This window comes from Musca autumnalis, unplaced genomic scaffold (assembly GCF_047663935.1).
Source record: "Musca autumnalis isolate F117 unplaced genomic scaffold, ASM4766393v1 scaffold_9, whole genome shotgun sequence".
Classification (NCBI taxonomy): Eukaryota; Metazoa; Arthropoda; class Insecta; order Diptera; family Muscidae; genus Musca; species Musca autumnalis.
The window spans coordinates 420082-441069 of NW_027412450.1; the positions used below are offsets into that span (position 1 = coordinate 420082).

The window sequence follows — 20988 nt, forward strand, 5'->3', positions numbered from 1 at the left end:
TCTGAACAACTACTAAAAATATAACAATTTTGAAAATTGTCAGTTTTCGGTTTATTTTCCGTAGCCTACTTCTAGGGAACAAAAGTTCATATTTAGTTGGATTATCAAAGCGAACTGGCATTATTTAGAAAGAGGGGTGTTTGGACTTTATATTCTTACAACATACGAGTAATGTCGATGTGTCTTAAAACTATCCGAGTTATAGGCAAAATACATAAATATTCAAAATGATCAGTTTTCGGTTTATTTTTCGTAATCGAATTCTGGGGAACATAAATTCAAATTTACTTGGACTATGGGAGTGAAATGGCATTTAGTTTAAAAGAGGGGCATCTGGTTTTTAAATTCATATAAAACTATGTGGATAAACCTTTATAATTACCAGAGATATCAGCAAAATACCAAAATGTGCAACATTTTTAATTTTCTCCTTATTTTCTGTAATCGATTTCTATGGACCATAACATCCAGCTAAGGTAAAGTGAAATGATTTTTTTTGGAGAGCTGGACATTAGATCTTTGAATTCATATAAAATTATGGGTACGTACCTTAACAATTACCAGGGATGTTTGGTATTTTTCAATAGTTTGCCTTCTAATAATTTATTGTGTTGTTGTATTGTTCGGTTATAGGCTTTTCAAGTAAAAGACTTGATATTTTTGTTTTTTCAAGTATTTATTAATTTCCGTTGTTGGCGTTTTTTATTGTTGGACTGCAGAATTTTACATCTTTGTGTTTATTTCAGCTTGAGTCCATATTTTGTTGTAATTCAATTGTTTGAATAACAACAAAATATTTTAAAGTGGATATGAAATTGATTAGTTGCGGGCGAAGGGTAGGGAATACTATAGTTTCAGTTGTCACCAAACAACTTCATCAGTTCCCTTTTTCGCCGACTCTGTATCGATAAACAGGTCAATAAAGCCATCTAGCAAATTAAATAAAATGAGAAATTTGCTGTATGGCCCTAAAGCTGTTTACCCTACAATTTGAGTCGAACTAAAGAATTTCATATCCACCACTGTTTTTATGTCGTCTTTGCTTCGCAAAGAATACGAACATATGAATGTTGCTTCAATAAGCGGGGGTAAGAAGAACAAGAAAGTTGTTTTTGCATTACGCATTGGTCAACAAGGCCGTGCTGATGCCTATTATTATTAATTATTAATTTCCAATATTTCGATTGGAGTCCCCAATCATCTTCAGGGAACTACAATAATTATATGTTACTTATTACATATTGATAGAGTGGAATATGACCAAACTTACTTAAAGGAAGCAATGGCTGTTTTCTGTCCAATGATCTTTCTTTAACTAAAGTTTTTCATATCTGTATTTATTCACTAAATTTCTGTAACTCTGAGCGCAATTGTCAGTGTCTGTTTTATAGTTTAATCGTTTGTTTGTGGGTGTGTTTATTATGTGCAACATCTCAAGAGTGAAGCGTTTCTGGTAGTTTTTCTCTTGAGCCAAAACTTTTATGCAATCGAAGTCAGGGACGTGTCCTGTGAGGGTGCAGTGCGCTGCTAGCGCTGTTTTTTGTTCCAAGAGTTTGTTTCGCGCTTTTTGATCTGATTTGTGAGATGATATTCTGGTCTTTAACTTGGTTTTGTAGTGCCAACATATGCCTTCTGGCATATGTTGGACTTGTCACCCTTACAATTAATGCGGTAAACTACGTTGGATTTATCTTCGTCATTTATTTTGTTTTTTAATTTGCTGAATAAGTTATTCACTGTATTAGTTGATTTAAAGGCCAGTTCATATGTGGTGTCGTCGTAGATTTTGGAGTGTTTTACTCTCTCAAAGAAACCCCGAATATATGTCATTGGTTTGTATATTTTTTGGTTCATGTCCCGCTTTCTATTATGGTTAGTTCTTGTTATTCGATTTATAAGGTTATTTGTAGTTTCATTAGGAAAACTATTTTTGCTCAGAATTTCTTTGATTTTGACAATATTTTTGTTGTGAAACTCAGTGTCACTTATCTCTAAAACTCTTTTAATAAAGTTGGAGGCGGTATTTATAATGGTTCTTCTTGGGTGTTTTGATGTGTAGTTGATGAGTCTTCCAGAAGCCGTGGGCTTCTGGTACCAGTCCAATTTGAGTTTTTGTCCATGTTTAATAACCATTGCATCTAAGTAGGGTAACCTGTTGTAATTTTCAATCTCCATCTCCATCGTCTAATGTTTCACTGATATCTCCTTTCTTGATTACGGCAAAAATATCATCAACATATTTTGTGAGTATTTTTGGTTTGGTATGCATTTTTTCTATTGTTGTGTCTAATAGTTTCTCCATTACAATGTCAGCTAACACTGGGGATGCAGGCGAACCCATCGGCATACCTTTGTTTTGCTTGTAAAACTTATTGTCAAATATGAAATATCTTGTATCCTTTATACAAAGCGTCAATATGTCCATAAAAAGTTCTTTAGGTATTGATGTGAAAGATTGGATAACGTCCCACTTGTATTCTATAGTGTTCAGCTCTAAATTAACTGGAATGCTCGGGAAGAGGGATACAACATCAAAAGAGATAAGTATTTCATCCGAATCTATTTGTATGTTTCTGATCTTGTCTTTAAATTCTTTAGGGATATCGGCAAAATACAAGAATGTCCAATTTTTTATTAATTTTCGGTAATCGATGTCTAAGGACCATAACTTCAAATAGTGCTGTATTATAAAAATGGAGGGGAAACAAGTTTTAAATGTTGGACATCTGAGCTTTGAATTGAAGTAAAATTACGTGGACGTACCTTTACAACTACCAAAGATATCGATTTATTTCCCATAATAAGTTTCTAAGTTGGACATTTATGTGGATCTTATCTTTGAATTTCTGGAAAGTTATGTCAATGTTACTCACAAAATATCGAAGATATTGGCAAAATGCAGATGTAGCCTAATTTTCAAATTAACTTTATATTTTTCTGTCCTTTTGTTATAACGCGCATAACTTTTGATATAATTGCTTTATCTTCATAAATTAACTTGATTTTGAAGGAAATTTAACTCTATTTTGAACTTCTGTTAAATTACTTTAATGTGTCTCACAAAATTTTAGAGATATCGGTAACATAAATAAGTGGCCTAATTTTCGACTTATCTTTAAATTATTCCATTTTTGTGTTCTAATGATCATAACATTTGACATGATCATTCTAAAGTTACATGATTTTGAAAGAAGAGAGCCTAGTCTTTGAATTTGTTTCCAACAGTATAGGTGTGTCTCCAATAATGTCAGAGTTATAAAATACAAAAGTGGACTAATTTTGAAAGATTATGAAAATTTTTCCAATATTATGTTCTCATGGCCATAACTTTTGACGTAAACGGTATAACCTGATAAAGTTGGATGATTTTGAAAGAAGAAGGTCTGCTTGTTGATGTATCTCCACAAATACCAGACTTACGGGTGAAATATAAAAGTGTCCCAATATCGAATTTTTGTTAACATTTTCCTTTATTGTATTACAATGGCCATGACTCTTGACTTGATTGGTCAAGCTTGAAGAAATAGCGTGATTTTTGAAGAATAAACTTTAATCTTTGAATTTGGCATGATAAATATATGTTCTACTGGCCATAACTTTTGACATATCCGGTTTAGCCTTAAGAAAATTTGGTAGTTTTGAAGTAAAAAACTCTAATCTTTAAATCAGTTTCGGATAACATTGATGTATCTCCAAAAATACCAGAGTAATCGATAAAATATTAAAGTGTCCTAATGTTGAATGCTTGTTAATAATTTTCTATTATGGTGTTTTAATGGCTATAACTTCCGACATACTCGGCCCAGCGTGATAAACTTGAATGATTTTGAAAGCTAATAGTCCAATCTTTTAATTTGTTTTCAACAACTTAGGTAAATTTTCAAAAATGCCAGAGTTATCGGTAACACATAAAAGTGTCTTAATTTTGAGCAATTGTTAACATTTTCCTATTATTGTATTCCAATGGGCATAACTTTTGACGTAATGAGTTTAGCTGGATAAATTTGCAAGATTTTGAAAGAAGAAAGTCAAGTCTATGAATTTGGTTCTAACAATTTATATAAAACTGCCAAACTAACAGAGTTATCGCTAAAATACAAAAGTGACCCAATTTAGAATGCTTGCCAGTATTTTGTATTATTATGTTACAATGATCAAAAATTTTGAAATTAAGGAGTTACCTCGATAATATTTAATGATTTTGAAAGATGAAAGTCTAATCTTTGATTTTGATTCGAATAATTTAGATGTATCTTCAAAAATTCCAGAGTTATCGGTAAAATATAAAAGTGTTCCAATGTTGAATGATTGTGAACTTTTTCCATCATTATTGTTATCGACCATAACTTTTGACGAAATTGACCTTATGGGATAAAGTTGTATGATTTTGAAAGAAGATAGCCAAGTCTTTATTTTCCTCTTCGATTTCATTGGTCTATTTTCGTAAGTACCAGAAATATCGGCCAAATAAACAAGTAACCCACTATAGAAATGTTGTTAAAATTTTTCAATATTTTCTATTCTATGCATCATAACGTTTGTCATAATAGGTCTAGCTGGATAAAATTGCATGATTTTGCAAGAAGAAAACCTAGTCTTTAAGTTCCTCTTCAGTGTCATTGAATCATCTTCAGAAGTACCAGAGATATCGGCCAAAGAATGTAAGTAAGTAACTACGAGGGCGGTTCGGAAACTTCTTAGCCTATCAGCGAAAGAGAATAGTAAGTTTTTCAAAAATATTTTTATTTTTCAATATAATCTCCTGAAACTTCAATACACTTAGTCCAACGCTTTTCTAGCAATTCTATCCCTTGATTAAAATAGTTTTCCTCAAGGTCTTCAAAATAGAGGTTTACAACTGTAATTGCATCTTCATTTGAGGTAAAACGCTTGCCAGCAAGGAATTATTTTAGATTTGGGAACAAGTAAAAGTCACTGGGAGCTAAATCAGGAGAATAAGGTGGGTGGTCAAGCAACTCGTACTTTAATTCGTTGATTTTAGCCATTGTTAAAACACTCTTGTGCGCTGGTGCGTTGTCTTGATGAAAAATTATTTTTTTGTGTTGTAAGCCTGGACGTTTTTCTCGAATTTGTACATTTAATTGATCGAAAAGGTTGCAATAGTAATCAGAATTTATTGTTTTACCCTTTTGCAGATAGTCAATCAATAAAATACCTTTGAAGTCCCAAAAAAACCGTTGCCATAACCTTACCAGCCGATTGAATTGTTTTTGCCTTCTTTGGGGCACTTCCTTCAGCTTCAGTCCACTGTTTGGATTGTTCTTTTGTCTCTGGAGTATAGTGGTGGATCCATGTCTCATCAACAGTTATGAAACGACGCTTAAAATCCATTTCATTTCGCTTAAAACGATCCAAACAAGCTTGAGAAATGTTCATTCTTATGCGTTTTTGATCGACTGTTAACAAATGCGGCACCCATCTTGCAGAAAGCTTTTTCATCTGTAGTTCTTCATGCAAAATTAAATGGACTCGATCATTTGAGATGCCCATGATATTGGCAATTTCACGCACTTTTATTCGTCGATCATTTAATACCATATCATGTACTTTGGCTACAATTTCTGTTGTTGTTGCTGTTTTTGGACATCCACTACGTGGTTAATCTTCAATGCTTGTACGACCACGTTTAAATTCAGCAACCCAATTTTTTACTGTTGCATATGAAGGAGCACTTTCACCTAACACATTCACCATATCATTATGAATTTCTTGTCCCGATAAACCTTTTTATACCCTCAGCCTTTAGGCTAAAGAGGGTATTTACACTTTGATACGACCAAAAATGTGCCTCATCGAAATAATGGTATTAGACACCAAGTATGTTTGTACGATATCCGTTTCAGACAATTTTGTGTAGATCTAGCAATGTCCGCCCGTCTGTCTGTCTGTCCGTCTGTCTGTCTGGCTGGTGCGCACGATAACTCTCGAACGGATTAATCGATTCGGTTCAAATTTTGGGTATCGAAATGTTTGGTCCAGATTTGATTTAACTTCGAATATGGGTTATATCGGTCCACTCCTTTCGGTATCTCCCCCACAAATGTTCAAAAATTGTCGCAAAACTTGTGCGCACGATAACTCTTGAAGGGAATAACCGATTTGGTCCATACTTTGCACATCGTGTAATTTCCACCAAACTTAGATGAGGTTCCAATATGGACTCAATCGGTTCACTCCTTCGGGTACCTCCCACACAAAATTTCGGAAAAGTTCAGTTTAGGACATGTAGTGCGATTCTCTAACACATTTTTTGAGTTACCGACAAAACTCGGTAAAATTAAAACGCAAAATTATGAATGAAAAATTCAAATAAAAGTTGACAACGCTCTTGCTATCGGTAGAACTTTACGACTGCTTTTTATTTGTCGCTAACGTACCGAAAAACATCGGTAATTGCCGAAATTATAAGCATTTTAATTTTACCGACAATTGTCGGTAACTTTAAAAATGCGTTAGAGAATCGCACTACTGGTCTCGAATAGCTTTGATTTTTGTTTACGCAAGTTGTATTCACTGTCCTCTATACGACGCTGTATGTTTCATTAGGGGCAAATCCATACTTCCTGAGAAAATAACCTGAAAGTTACAAAAAACCCTAAGACACCGTGTGTAGTGGTTGGAGCGCAAGATAACTCTCGAACGGATCTGCCGATTCGGTCCAAAATTTGGCTTTCGTAATATTTTGTCCAAACTTAGTTCAAGTTCAAAGATGGATTATATCGGTCCACTCCTTCCGGTACCTCCCCCACAAAAGTTCGAAAATGTTGGGAAAATTTGTGCGTACGATAATTCTTGAAGGAAGTAACCGATTTGGTCCATACTTTGCACGTTATGAAATTACCAGACATAGATGTGGTTCCACTATGGACTCAATCGGTAAACTCCTTCGAGTACCTCCCACACAAAATTTAGGAAAAGTTCAGTTTAGGACCTGCTCTCGAATCGCTTTGGTTTTTGTTGTAACATCTTGTATTCACTGCCCCCTATACGAAGGTAGAAGTTTCCTCAGGGGCAAGTCCATACTTCCTGAGAAAATAGCCTGAAAGTTGAAAAACAAACCCTATGACACCATGTTTATGGCTGGAAGCGCAAGATAATTCTCGAATGGATATGCCGATTCCGTCCAAAATTTGGCCTTCGTAATATTGATTCCAAACTTAGTTTAAGTCCGTAGATAAGCCATATCAGTCCACTACTTCAGGTACCTACCCCACAAATGTTCAAAAATGTTCGGAAAAATTGTGCACACGATAACTCTTGATGGGAGTGACCGATTTGGTCCATACTTTACACATTCTCATAATATCTACCAGATACAGATCAGGTTCGAATATGGACTATATTTGTCCACTCTATCCGGTACCTCCCACACAAAATTTTGGATAAGTTCAATTTAAGACCTGCTATTGAATCACTTTGATTTTTGTTGAAGCAAATTACATTCGCTGCCTCAATTACGATGGTAAAAGTTGCTTCAGGGGCAAGTCCATACCTCTTGAGAAAACAGCCCGAAGGGTGTAAAAACCCCCTATGGCACCCCCATGGTCTATGTCGGTCCATTCCTTTAAGTACCTTTTCCCCAAAATTTTTGAACTTTAATCCTAGTCAACATTTTTGTCGGTTCATACGACCAAAATTTTGAAACCCCCTAAATACATAAGTTTTTTGTGAAAAAAGTGTTTCAATTTGCACAGGTTGAGTTTATATCTCTGACGGCAAAGCCGACTGATACTTTTTTACTTGTTTATGTAAATATTTAATGACAGCAGGCATTTCTAATTTTTCCATTGTAAAAAAATTGCGGATGCGTCTTTTTTGAACACCTGTTTCTATATAAAGGAGTTGCCAGATCGAAACAAAATTTAACATGTGTTCATAACAGAGATGGAAGTTTCCAAAACACTTAACTTTTTTCTGTTTATATCGCGCTTTTTGTGCTAGGCTAAGAAGTTTCCGAACTGCCCTCGTATAGATATGTTATTAACATTTTTTGACGATTGTGTTATAAAGGTCATTACTTTAGAAATAATGGGTCTAGCTAGTTAAAGTTGCATGATGTTGAAAAAAGAAAGCCTAGTCTTTAAGATCCTTTTCATCTCCATTGATCCACCATCAGAAGTATCAGAGATATCGGTCAAATAAATAAGTAACCCACTATAGATATGTTATTAACATTTCTTGACACTTGTGTTATAAAGGTCATTACTTTTGACATAATGGTTCTAGCTGGTTAAAGTTGCATGATTTTGGAAGAAGAAAACCGAGTCTTTAATTTTTTCTTCAATTTCTGTGATCTATTTTCAGAAATACCAGAGATATCGGCCCAACAAACAAGTAACCCACTATAGAAATGTTGTTAACATTTTTTAATATTTGTGTTTTAGGGGCCCTAACTTTTTACATAATGGATCAAGTTGAATAAAATTGCATGATTTTGAAAGAAGATAGCCAAGTCTTTAGTATTCTCTTCAATTTTATTGATCCATCTTCAGAAGTACCAGAGATATCGGTCAAATAAACAAATAATCCACCATAGAAATGTTATTAACACTTATAATTATTCGTGTTCTAAGGACCATAACTTTTTGCACAATGGGTCCAGTTTAATAAAATTCCATGATATTGAAGAAGAAAGCCTATTCTTTAAGTTCCTTCTCATTTCCATTGATCCGTCTTCAGAAGTATTAGAGATATCGGTCAAATAAACAAGTAAGCCACTATAGAAATGTGGTTAACATTTTTCAATATTTCTGTTCTATGCTTCATAACATTTGTCATAATGGGTCTAGCTGGATAAAATTACATGATTTTGCAAGAAGAAAATCTAGCCTTTAAGTTTTTTTTCAATGTCATTGATCAATCATCAGAAGTATCAGAGATATCGGTCAAATAAGTAAGTAACCCACTATAGATATGTTATTAACATTTCTTGAAATTTGTGTTATATAAAGGTCATTTCTTTTGACGTAATGGGTCTAGCTGGTTAAAGTTGCATGATGTTGCAAGAAGAAAGCCCAGTCTTTAAGTTCCTTCTCATTTCAATTGATCCATCTTCAGAAGTGCCAGAGATATCGGTCAAATAAACAAGTAATCCACTACAGAAATGTTATTAAAATTTTCAAATATTTGTGATCCAAGGGCAATAATATTTGACATAAGAGGTCGAGCTGGATAAAGTCGCATGATTTTGAAAGAATAAAGCCTAATCTTAAAATTTCTCTTAAACTCCATTGATCCACCTTCCGAAATACCGAAGATATACGCCAAATAAACAAGGAAGCCACTATAGAAATGTTGTTAATATTTTTTTATAGTTGTTTTCTGAAGCCCATAATTTTTGACGTAATTCATCTTGCAAGATAAAAGTGCATAATTATGAAAGAAGAGAGCCAAGTCTTTAAGTTCCTCTTCAATTTCGTGGATATATCTTCATAAGTACCAGAGATATCGGCCAAATAAACAAGTAACTTACTGTAAAAATGTTAACATTTTTCAACATTTGCCTTCCAAAGGCCATATTTTTTGACGTCATCATTCTGGCTTTATGCAATGACTAGATTTTCAAAGAGAAAATTCCGTGCTCTAAATTTCCATTTAATTGTTTTCATATAGCTAACCCAGTTTCAGAGTTATAAAAAAAGGATATTAATATCATTGTTTATTACCCCTACCCAAAGACTCTTAGGAGCAACCCAATGACGTTTTTGTTGTTTTTTATGGCTGTTAAATGGCAAAATATAATTAACACCATTTCTTTAAGTGTTGCAAAATGAAATAAACGTCAACAACAACTACAAAATTTATGGAATGGTAGCACCTACAAAGTAAAACAAAGTCAATGATGCGAAAAGATGGTCTTCTTGTCTTGAAAATTCACACAACAACTTGGCAAGTGGAAAATGCCTCATCAGGTATCTGGTAGAGAAGAGGCCTTACAAACACCTTCTGTAGGTAACAGACCTTCCCTAGACCTGCCTTATATAGAGAAGTTTCTATGTATCGTGGAAAAACATAAGACCTTTAGGCCTTCTTCGGACAAATTGCCTTCTTAATATGAATCCTATAACATCCATTGTCCTTTCCATAGAAAGTACTCTACCCCTTCCCCTTCATTTACTTCCTTCTTCGAACGACTTCATTATGGCCAAAACCTAGCTACCAAAACAAAAACTATTTTTCCATGCCTATCTTCAAAGCAACCACCCCAAAAATTAACATTTTATTACTCTCCCACCATAAATTTTAATGTTAACGGCGTGTGGCGAAACACGAAATGTCAAAACAAAAAAAATGTTTTGTGATATAATTTTTTGGCGCATTGAGGTATTGTTGTTGGAAATTTCATTAAAATAAGTTCCACTTTATTTTTGTTGACTCCTTCTTACCCAAAAAATTAGGAAGGAAAACAAATAAAATTTTAGGAAATCTCCCTCGAAAAAGCACACCCCATTGCCGCCAACCCAATTTATTTTTAAGGCACTCGCATTTTTATGGAATTTGTTTTTTTTTTGTTGTTGCTATTATTATTATCAAACACGCAGAAATATTTGAAATTCAAATAAATAAAACGCATGCATGCCGCCGCTAACGACATGTATGCGTGGGGTTTTATTTTATTTGTATATGTGGGTCACATTCTAAGAGAGCAGAGTACTGAGAGAGCGCTATACAAAGAGAGAAGTTTTACAGAGCAACAAATGCAAACATTTAAGTTAAAAATATTCAATTCACCTCGGTTGAATAAGGTTTTCCATGTAAAATCTTCAATTCAGCCTGGCTGAATAGAGATTTCCATAGGAAATCTGCAATTCAGCCTGGCTGAATAGAGATTTCCATAGGAAATCTGCAATTCAGCCTGGCTGAATAGAGATTTCCATAGGAAATCTGCAATTCAGCCTGGCTGAATAGAGATTTCCATAGGAAATCTGCAATTCAGCCTGGCTGAATAGAGATTTCCATAGGAAATCTGCAATTCAGCCTGGCTGAATAGAGATTTCCATAGGAAATCTGCAATTCAGCCTGGCTGAATAGAGATTTCCATAGGAAATCTGCAATTCAGCCTGGCTGAATAGAGATTTCCATAGGAAATCTTCATTTCAGCCTGGCTGAATAGAGATTTCCATAGGAAATCTGCAATTCAGCCTGGCTGAATAGAGATTTCCATAGGAAATCTGCAATTCAGCCTGGCTGAATAGAGATTTCCATAGGAAATCTTCATTTCAGCCTGGCTGAATAGAGATTTCCATAGGAAATCTTCAATTCAGCCTGGCTGAATAGAGGTTTCCATAGGAAATCTTCAATTCAGCCTGGCTGAATAGAGATTTAAATAGGAAATCCTCAATTCAGCCTGGCTGAATAGAGGTTTCCATAGGAAATCTTCAATTCAGCCTGGCTGAATAGAGATTTCCATAGGAAATCTGCAATTCAGCCTGGCTGAATAGAGATTTCCATAGGAAATCTGCAATTCAGCCTGGCTGAATAGAGATTTCCATAGGAAATCTTCAATTCAGCCTGGCTGAATAGAGATTTCCATAGGAAATCTTCAATTCAGCCTGGCTGAATAGAGATTTCCATAGGAAATCTTCAATTCAGCCTGGCTGAATAGAGATTTCCATAGGAAATCTTCCATAGGAAATCTTCAATTCAGCCTTGCAGAATAGAGATTTCCATAGGAAATCTTCAATTCAGCCTTGCTGAATAGAGATTTCCATAGGAAATCTTCAATTCAGCCTGGCTGAATAGAGGTTTCCATAGGAAATCTTCAATTCAGCCTGGCTGAATAGAGATTTAAATAGGAAATCCTCAATTCAGCCTGGCTGAATAGAGGTTTCCATAGGAAATCTTCAATTCAGCCTGGCTGAATAGAGATTTCCATAGGAAATCTGCAATTCAGCCTGGCTGAAAGAGATTTCCATAGGAAATCTGCAATTCAGCCTGGCTGAATAGAGATTTCCATAGGAAATCTGCAATTCAGCCTGGCTGAATAGAGATTTCCATAGGAAATCTGCAATTCAGCCTGGCTGAATAGAGATTTCCATAGGAAATCTGCAATTCAGCCTGGCTGAATAGAGATTTCCATAGGAAATCTGCAATTCAGCCTGGCTGAATAGAGATTTCCATAGGAAATCTGCAATTCAGCCTGGCTGAATAGAGATTTCCATAGGAAATCTTCATTTCAGCCTGGCTGAATAGAGATTTCCATAGGAAATCTTCCATAGGAAATCTTCAATTCAGCCTACTGAATAGAGATTTCCATAGGAAATCTTCAATTCAGCCTGGCTGAATAGAGGTTTCCATAGGAAATCTTCAATTCAGCCTGGCTGAATAGAGGTTTCCATAGGAAATCTTCAATTCAGCCTGGCTGAATAGAGGTTTCCATAGGAAATCTTCAATTCAGCCTGGCTGAATAGAGATTTCCATAGGAAATCTGCAATTCAGCCTGGCTGAATAGAGATTTCCATAGGAAATCTTCAATTCAGCCTGGCTGAATAGAGGTTTCCATAGGAAATCTTCAATTCAGCCTGGCTGAATAGAGGTTTCCATAGGAAATCTTCAATTCAGCCTGGCTGAATAGAGATTTCCATAGGAAATCTGCAATTCAGCCTGGCTGAATAGAGATTTCCATAGGAAATCTGCAATTCAGCCTGGCTGAATAGAGATTTCCATAGGAAATCTGCAATTCAGCCTGGCTGAATAGAGATTTCCATAGGAAATCTGCAATTCAGCCTGGCTGAATAGAGATTTCCATAGGAAATCTGCAATTCAGCCTGGCTGAATAGAGATTTCCATAGGAAATCTGCAATTCAGCCTGGCTGAATAGAGATTTCCATAGGAAATCTGCAATTCAGCCTGGCTGAATAGAGATTTCCATAGGAAATCTGCAATTCAGCCTGGCTGAATAGAGATTTCCATAGGAAATCTGCAATTCAGCCTGGCTGAATAGAGATTTCCATAGGAAATCTGCAATTCAGCCTTGCTGAATAGAGATTTCCATAGGAAATCTGCAATTCAGCCTGGCTGAATAGAGATTTCCATAGGAAATCTTCATTTCAGCCTGGCTGAATAGAGATTTCCATAGGAAATCTTCCATAGGAAATCTTCAATTCAGCCTACTGAATAGAGATTTCCATAGGAAATCTTCAATTCAGCCTGGATGAATAACGTTTTCCGTGCAAATCTTTCAATTTAGCCTATCTAAATACAATTTTTTTATTCCATTTCCGTCCGTTCCGACCAGTTTTTTATTTTCACACCTTTTATAAATTAAAAAAAATATATATATATTTTATATTCACAGTGTTTTTGTTCTTGTTTTATATTGTCACACTTCTTTCATTATCTCGTTGTATTATTTCTTTTATTTTCTTGTGTAATTAATAATTAATTTTGACATTTATTGGCTGCATGAATGCATGGCAAGAGCGTGAATGCAGAAACATATACAAAAACATTTCAAGCTTATTAAATTCAATATGAAAATTAATTAAGCAAACTCCTGTTCGTCATACTGCATACACAAACATATATACAGACAATCATGTAACGTAAAATGTCTACAAAATAAATCGATATTGAAAAACATAGTCGAAAAGTGTAGGAACTCAATTGAAATTATCACAAATAATTAATAAAAAAATTAATTATCAAATTTTCGTGAAATTAATGTAGAAATCGATGGTCGAAAGGAATTCATGTCTTGCAGAGATGAAACACTTGGCAAAAAATTAATTCAGCTGAACATTTTCACAAGAAAACTTAATTCAGCTTAGCTGAATTGATGATTTTATAGAAAACAGGTAATTCCGCTAAGCTTGATTGAAGTTTCCCTAAAGAAAACGTAATTCAGCTAAACTGAATTGAAGTTTTCCTAAAGAAAACCTAATTCAGCTCAGCTGAATTGCAAATTTCTTAACGAAATTCCAATTCAGCTAAGCTGACTTGAAATTTGACCAATGAAAAACTGATTTAGCAAAGCTGCATTAAAGATTTCTCCTTGAAACATAATTCAGCAAACATAAATTACCGTACATTGTATTTGGACAAATCAATAAATTGAATAATTGCTACAATATTTCAATTACATGTTGCAGTCATGCCAAACAACCCCCAAAAAGCACAAAACATACATATGTTTACAGAGAAATAACAATGACTCACAGCCAGCCACACATGGTATTCAAATACATAATTATTAATAAATACTACACAACATTTATTATTAGAAGTGGACGACGAAAACTAGAACAGAATAGAAACACACAAACATGGCTACGAAAAACGTGGCAATAGTTGTCTTACACGAATTTCAGCAGACTGAATAGCAAGTTTTCCTATGGAAACCTCTATTCAGCCAGGCTGAGTTTTCCTATGGAAGTCTCTATTCAGCCATGCTGAATTGAAGATTTCCTATGGAAATCTCTATTTAGCCAGGCTGAATAAGAGATTTCCTATGGAAACATCTATTCAGCCAGGCTGAATTGAAGATTTCCTATGGAAACCTCTATTCAGCCAGGCTAAATTGAAGATTTCCTATGGAAACCTCGATTCAGCCAGGCTGAATTGAAGATTTCCTATGGAAACCTCTATTCAGCCAGGCTGAATTGAAGATTTCCTACGGAAACCTCTGTTCAGCCAGGCTGAATTGAAGATTTCCTACGGAAACCTCTATTCAGCCAGGCTGAATTGAAGATTTCCTATGGAAACCTCTATTCAGCCAGGCTGAATTGAAGATTTCCTATGGAAACCTCTATTCAGCCAGGATGAATTGAAGATTTCCTATGGAAACCTCTATTCAGCCAGGCTGAATTGAAGATTTCCTATGGAAACCTCTATTCAGCCAGGCTGAATTGAAGATTTCATATGGAAACCTCTATTCAGCCAGGCTGAATTGAAGATTTCCTATGGAAACCTCTATTCAGCCAGGCTGAATTGAAGATTTCCTATGGAAACCTCTATTCAGCCAGGCTGAATTGAAGATTTCCTATGGAAACCTCTATTCAGCCAGGCTGAATTGAAGATTTCCTATGGAAACCTCTATTCAGCCAGGCTGAATTGAAGATTTCCTATGGAAACCTCTATTCAGCCAGGCTGAATTGAAGATTTCCTATGGAAACCTCTATTCAGCCAGGCTGAATTGAAGATTTCCTATGGAAACCTCTATTCAGCCAGGCTGAATTGAAGATTTCCTATGGAAACCTCTATTCAGCCAGGCTGAATTGAAGATTTCCTATGGAAACCTCTATTCAGCCAGGCTGAATTGAAGATTTCCTATGGAAACCTCTATTCAGCCAGGCTGAATTGAAGATTTCCTATGGAAACCTCTATTCAGCCAGGCTGAATTGAAGATTTCCTATGGAAACCTCTATTCAGCCAGGCTGAATTGAAGATTTCCTATGGAAACCTCTATTCAGCCAGGCTGAATTGAAGATTTCCTATGGAAACCTCTATTCAGCCAAGCTGAATTGAAGATTTCCTATGGAAACCTCTATTCAGCCAGGCTGAATTGAAGATTTCCTATAGAAACCTCTATTCAGCCAAGCTGAATTGAAGATTTCCTATAGAAACCTCTATTCAGCCAGGCTGAATTGAAGATTTACTATGGAAACCTCTATTCAGCCAGGCTGAATTGAAGATTTCCTATGGAAACCTCTATTCAGCCAGGCTGAATTGAAGATTTCCTATGGAAACCTCTATTCAGCCAGGCTGAATTGAAGATTTCCTATGGAAACCTCTATTCAGCCAGGCTGAATTGAAGATTTCCTATGGAAACCTCTATTCAGCCAGGCTGAATTGAAGATTTCCTATGGAAACCTCTATTCAGCCAGGCTGAATTGAAGATTTCCTATGGAAACCTCTATTCAGCCAGGCTGAATTGAAGATTTCCTATGGAAACCTCTATTCAGCCAGGCTGAATTGAAGATTTCCTATGGAAACCTCTATTCAGCCAGGCTGAATTGAAGATTTCCTATGGGAACCTCTATTCAGCCAGGCTGAATTGAAGATTTCCTATGGAAACCTCTATTCAGCCAGGCTGAATTGAAGATTTCCTATGGAAACCTCTATTCAGCCAGGCTGAATTGAAGATTTCCTATGGAAACCTCTATTCAGCCAGGCTGAATTGAAGATTTCCTATGGAAACCTCTATTCAGCCAGGCTGAATTGAAGATTTCCTATGGAAACCTCTATTCAGCCAGGCTGAATTGAAGATTTCCTATGGAAACCTCTATTCAGCCAGGCTGAATTGAAGATTTCCTATGGAAACCTCTATTCAGCCAGGCTGAATTGAAGATTTCCTATGGAAACCTCTATTCAGCCAGGCTGAATTCCTTAGCAAAATTGGAGATTAGACAAAGGAAACACAATTCAGCTTAACTGAATTGAAGTTATGCTTAAGAAAATAAAATTCAGCTGAGCTGAATTGAAAATTTTCCTTAGAGAATTACATTTACCTTAGCTTAATTGAAGTTTGGACAATGGGAGTGTAACTCAGCTTAGCTGAATTGCAATTTTTCTTAAGTAAATCAAATTCAGCTTAGCTGAATTACAAAATATTCCCTGGAAAATTAATTTTACCTCTGCTAAATTGAAGTTTGGACAAGGAAATACAATTCAACTTAGCTGAATTGAAGTTTTGTTTAAGAAAATAAAATTCACTGGGTTGAATTGTAAATTTACTTTACGAAATAAATTTTACCTTAGCTGTATTGAAGAAATTTATTAGTTTCTTAGCTGAATTGAAATTCGGCTTAGACGAATTGCAATTTTCTAGCGCAATTTTGCCAATCAACCATAAAAAACTCTATTCAGCTTTGCTGAATTGCAACATTTTCCTTGGAAAATTAATTTTATCTTTGCTGAATTGAAGATTGGACAGTTGGTTGAATAGTAGTTTTGCTAAAGAAAATTAAATTCAGCTGAGCTGAATTGCAAAATTCCCTTAGAAAATTACTTTTACTTACAAAATTACTTTATAATACAGCTTAGCTGAATTGAAGTTTTGCTATAGAAAATCTTATTCAGCTCAGCTGAATCGCAAGTTTTCCTTAGAAAAATTACTTTTAATTTACCTGAATTGAAGATTGGGCAAGGGGAACACAATTCAGCCTAGCTGAGCTGAGGTTTTGCTTAAGAAAATCAAATTCAGCTAAGCTGAATTGCAAATGTTCCTCAGGAAATCACTTTAGCCTTAGCTGAACTGAAGATTGGAAAATTTAGCTTAGCTGAATTGAAGTTTTTCTTTAAAAAATCAAATTCAGCTAAGTTTAATAGTAAATTTTCTTTAGAAAATTACTTTTGACTTAGCTGAATTGAAGTTTGGACATAATAAATACAATTTAGTTTAGCTGAATTGAAGTTTTGCTTGAGAAAATTTAATTCAGCTGAGCTGAATTGCAAAATTCCCATAGAAAATTACTTGTACCTTAGCTGAATTGCAGATTGGTTATGGGGAATCCAATTGAGCTTAGCTGAATTGAAGTTTCGCTCAGGAAAGTTGGAATTCAGCTTAGCTGAATTAAAATTTTTCCTTAGAAAATTATTTTACCATAGCTGAATTAAAGAAATTTTTATGTTTCCTTAGCTGAATTGAAGTTATCTTCAACAAAATCAAATTCAGCTTTGCTGAATTGCCCATTTTCCTCAGAAAATTATATTTTACCAACGCTGAATTGAAGAAATTTATTTGCTGCTTTGCTAAATTGGAATTCGGCTTTGCTGAATTGTAATTTTCTAACGTAATATTGCTATTCTAACATAAAAGACTCTACTTAGCTTTGCTGAATTGTTGTTTATGGCATTTATCGTTGTGATTCATGATTGAAGTCTGAACAAACGAATTGCTCGAGTTGCAATTTAATAACAATTAATCGCTTTTATATGATTTGTTGTTACTGTTATTGTTATACCCTCCACCATATGGAGGGTATAATTAAATTTGTCATTCCGTTTGTAACACATCGAAATATTCGTCGGAGACCCTATAAAGTATATATATTATTGATCAGCATAAAATTCTATGTCGATTTGACCATGTCCGTCTGTCCGTCCGTCCGTCCGTCTGTCTGTCTGTTGAAATCAAGATACAGCTCGCAATTTAAAAGATAGAGAGTCAAAATTTGGTACAGAAGTTTTTATTACTTGCAGGATGGTTGGTATTGAAAATGGGATATATCGGTCCACGTTTTGATATAGCCCCCATAGAACGGTACCTCCCGATTTTCGGTATTTTTAAGGTTTTAGCTTCATTATCCTACCAAAATGGCTGAAATGTGGTACGTAGTCTTCTTTAGGGGTATAAAACTTTCCCCCAGAATTTTGTCGGTATCGGTCCACACCTTCATATAGCCCCCATAGAACGGTACCTCCCGATTTTCGGTATTTTTAAGGTTTTAGCTTCATTATCCTACCAAAATGGCTGAAATTTGGTACGTAGTCTTCTTTACGAGTATAAAACTTTCCCCCAGAATATTGTCGGTATCGGTCCACACCTTCATATAGCCCCCATAGAACGGTACCTCCCGATTTTCGGTATTTTTAAGGTTTTAGCTTCATTATCGTACCAAAATGGCTGAAATTTGGTACGTAGTCTTCTTTAGGAGTATAAAACTTTCCCCCAGAATTTTGTCGGTATCGGTCCACACCTTCATATAGCCCCCATAGAACGGTACCTCCCGATTTTCGGTATTTTTAAGGTTTTAGCTTCATTATCCTACCAAAATGTCTGAAATTTGGCACTTAGTCTACGTTGGTGGTTTAAAACTTTCCCCCAGAACTTTGTAGGTATCGGTCTAAGCCTTCATATAGCCCCCATAGAACGGTACCTCCCGATTTTCGGTATTTTGAACGTTGTGGCATCAATATTCCACCGAAACGGCTGCAATTTGGTATTTAGACTTCGTTGAGGGTACTCAAACTTCCCCTTTAAATTTGTCGGTATAGGTCCACGCCTTCATATAACCCTCATGGAAAGGTACCTCCCGATTTTTCGTATTGTTATTTAGTCTTCAATGTGATATAAAACTGTTCGCCAAATATATCTATACAGGTTCACGCTTTCATATTGCCCAATTTCTGACTAAAATTCGTCGGTATAGGTCCACGTGTCGATATAGCCCCCATAGAACGGTACCTCCTGATTTTCGTAATACTGAAGAATGTGACGTCAATATCCAACCGAAATGGCTGAAATTCGTTATTTCGCCTTCCAAGAGTTATAAAATATTTCAGTAGAGTATTATCAGTATAGGTCCACGTCTTCCTATATCCCCATAGAAGCGTACTTCTTGATTGTCGGCATTTTTTAAGTTTTAGCAACATTCTCTTACCGAAATATAGGAAATTTGGTATTTAGCCTTCTTTGAGCCTAAAAACTTTCCGTCAGAAATTTGTCGGTACAGATCGACGTTTTGAAATAGCTCCCATAGAATGGTGCCTCACATTGTTTTACCGAAATTGCTTAAATTTAGTATTAAGTCTTCTAATTATTCCATTTTACTTCAATACAACTTGTGGTGGAGGGTATAACAAGTTCGGCCCGGCCGAACTTAACGCCGTTCTTACTTGTTGTTATTTAACAAGATTAACACATTTCATTAGCTGCAATTCAGGTGATGTTCGAATGAAACAATCGAGTCAAATCAAATCAAAGTTGTTTCGACAGCATCATCATCAGTAGTGGCAGCAGAAGCAGCGGCAGCAGAAGCAATAATAATAACCATAAAATATTGTGAGAGATGGAGATCTATCCTCTGCCTCTCTCACAATATTGTATGGTTATTAAGGTGGTAAATGGTTATTAATCTTCAATAATTTTATTGTCTACTAGCGGACCCGGCGAACTTCGTCTCGATATTAAGGAATAAAATTTCATACAAAAACTCAATTTTCGATTTTTCCAATTTTCCGACTTTTCCAGAGAGATTTTCCAAAATTTTCTTCCGTAAAGACCTTCTCCTCGAAAATACGAATAACTGACAAAAAATTTTACAGAAATCGGCCTAGCCGTTCTCATTTTATGAATTACTATACATTTTTTACACCATTTTTATATATATAGATTCTTTAAAAGGTAATTATGAGCTTTTGATGGCGGCTTAAGCCCAAGAAGAAATGTTGGTTCAAGGGTTATATTCTGGACCGAACTTTCTAAAAAATTCTAGGGATTTTTTGGTACCTGATATATAAAAAAGTATGTATCTTTTCAAACGTCTTGTTACAATATTCACTATACAGATGGGCCTGGCTATTGGCCTCTTTTGTTACCCTACCCAGACAAAATGCCCAATGACCTTAAGACACCCTTATCGCTAACCGATAAAAGTTCGATATGCTGATATCAGCAACCAACTCTATTTACTAATTGTAAAAAATCCCCAGTGACAAGCCCCGTTAACTTTCGATAACCAAATAAAGATAAATAATTATTTCACTACGTGGCTAATGGGAGAGGGCTGGAGCACATGGTTGGCTAACAGGTTGACAGTGGATAAAAATTTGCGCGAAATGCCTGTGATTTGTTTGTGATTTTATAGTTTAGCAAAACGAGAAGGCGATTAAAATATTTTATTAGGAAAATAAATATTTAAGAAAGAAAATCTGAAAAGCTTTCACTTCGTTGCCATACCTTACTTCACTCATGCCTTGACTACTAAGAATTTCATGAAAACATTTTCTTAGCTTTGCCTGCCTTCCTGTCATACACAGCTGTCTTCTCACTTGTTCACGGGGAATGGCAGTTGTTGGCATAGCTTTCAACAGAACATCCCGCACGCCGACTGATAGGCAACCATAACAAATAACAACAATAACAAAAGAATCTCCCCAAATCGCAAACGAATTTTATTTACTCATTATTCATATTCAAAATTTCACCCAATTTCGGAGGGAGGTGCCAAGGGATGCAATAGATCCACACACAGATCACAGACACACTGACCCTGAAAACCGCATGAATTTGATAAAGAAAAAATA

At 35.4% G+C, this 20988-nt stretch overlaps 1 protein-coding gene across 9 annotated transcripts in view; it reads left to right on the forward strand.

Annotated features, from left to right (window-relative positions):
- Positions 1 to 20988, forward strand: part of LOC141388256 (adenylate cyclase type 2-like) — a 517012-nt gene that overhangs the window by 242211 nt on the left and 253813 nt on the right. The window lies entirely within an intron of this gene.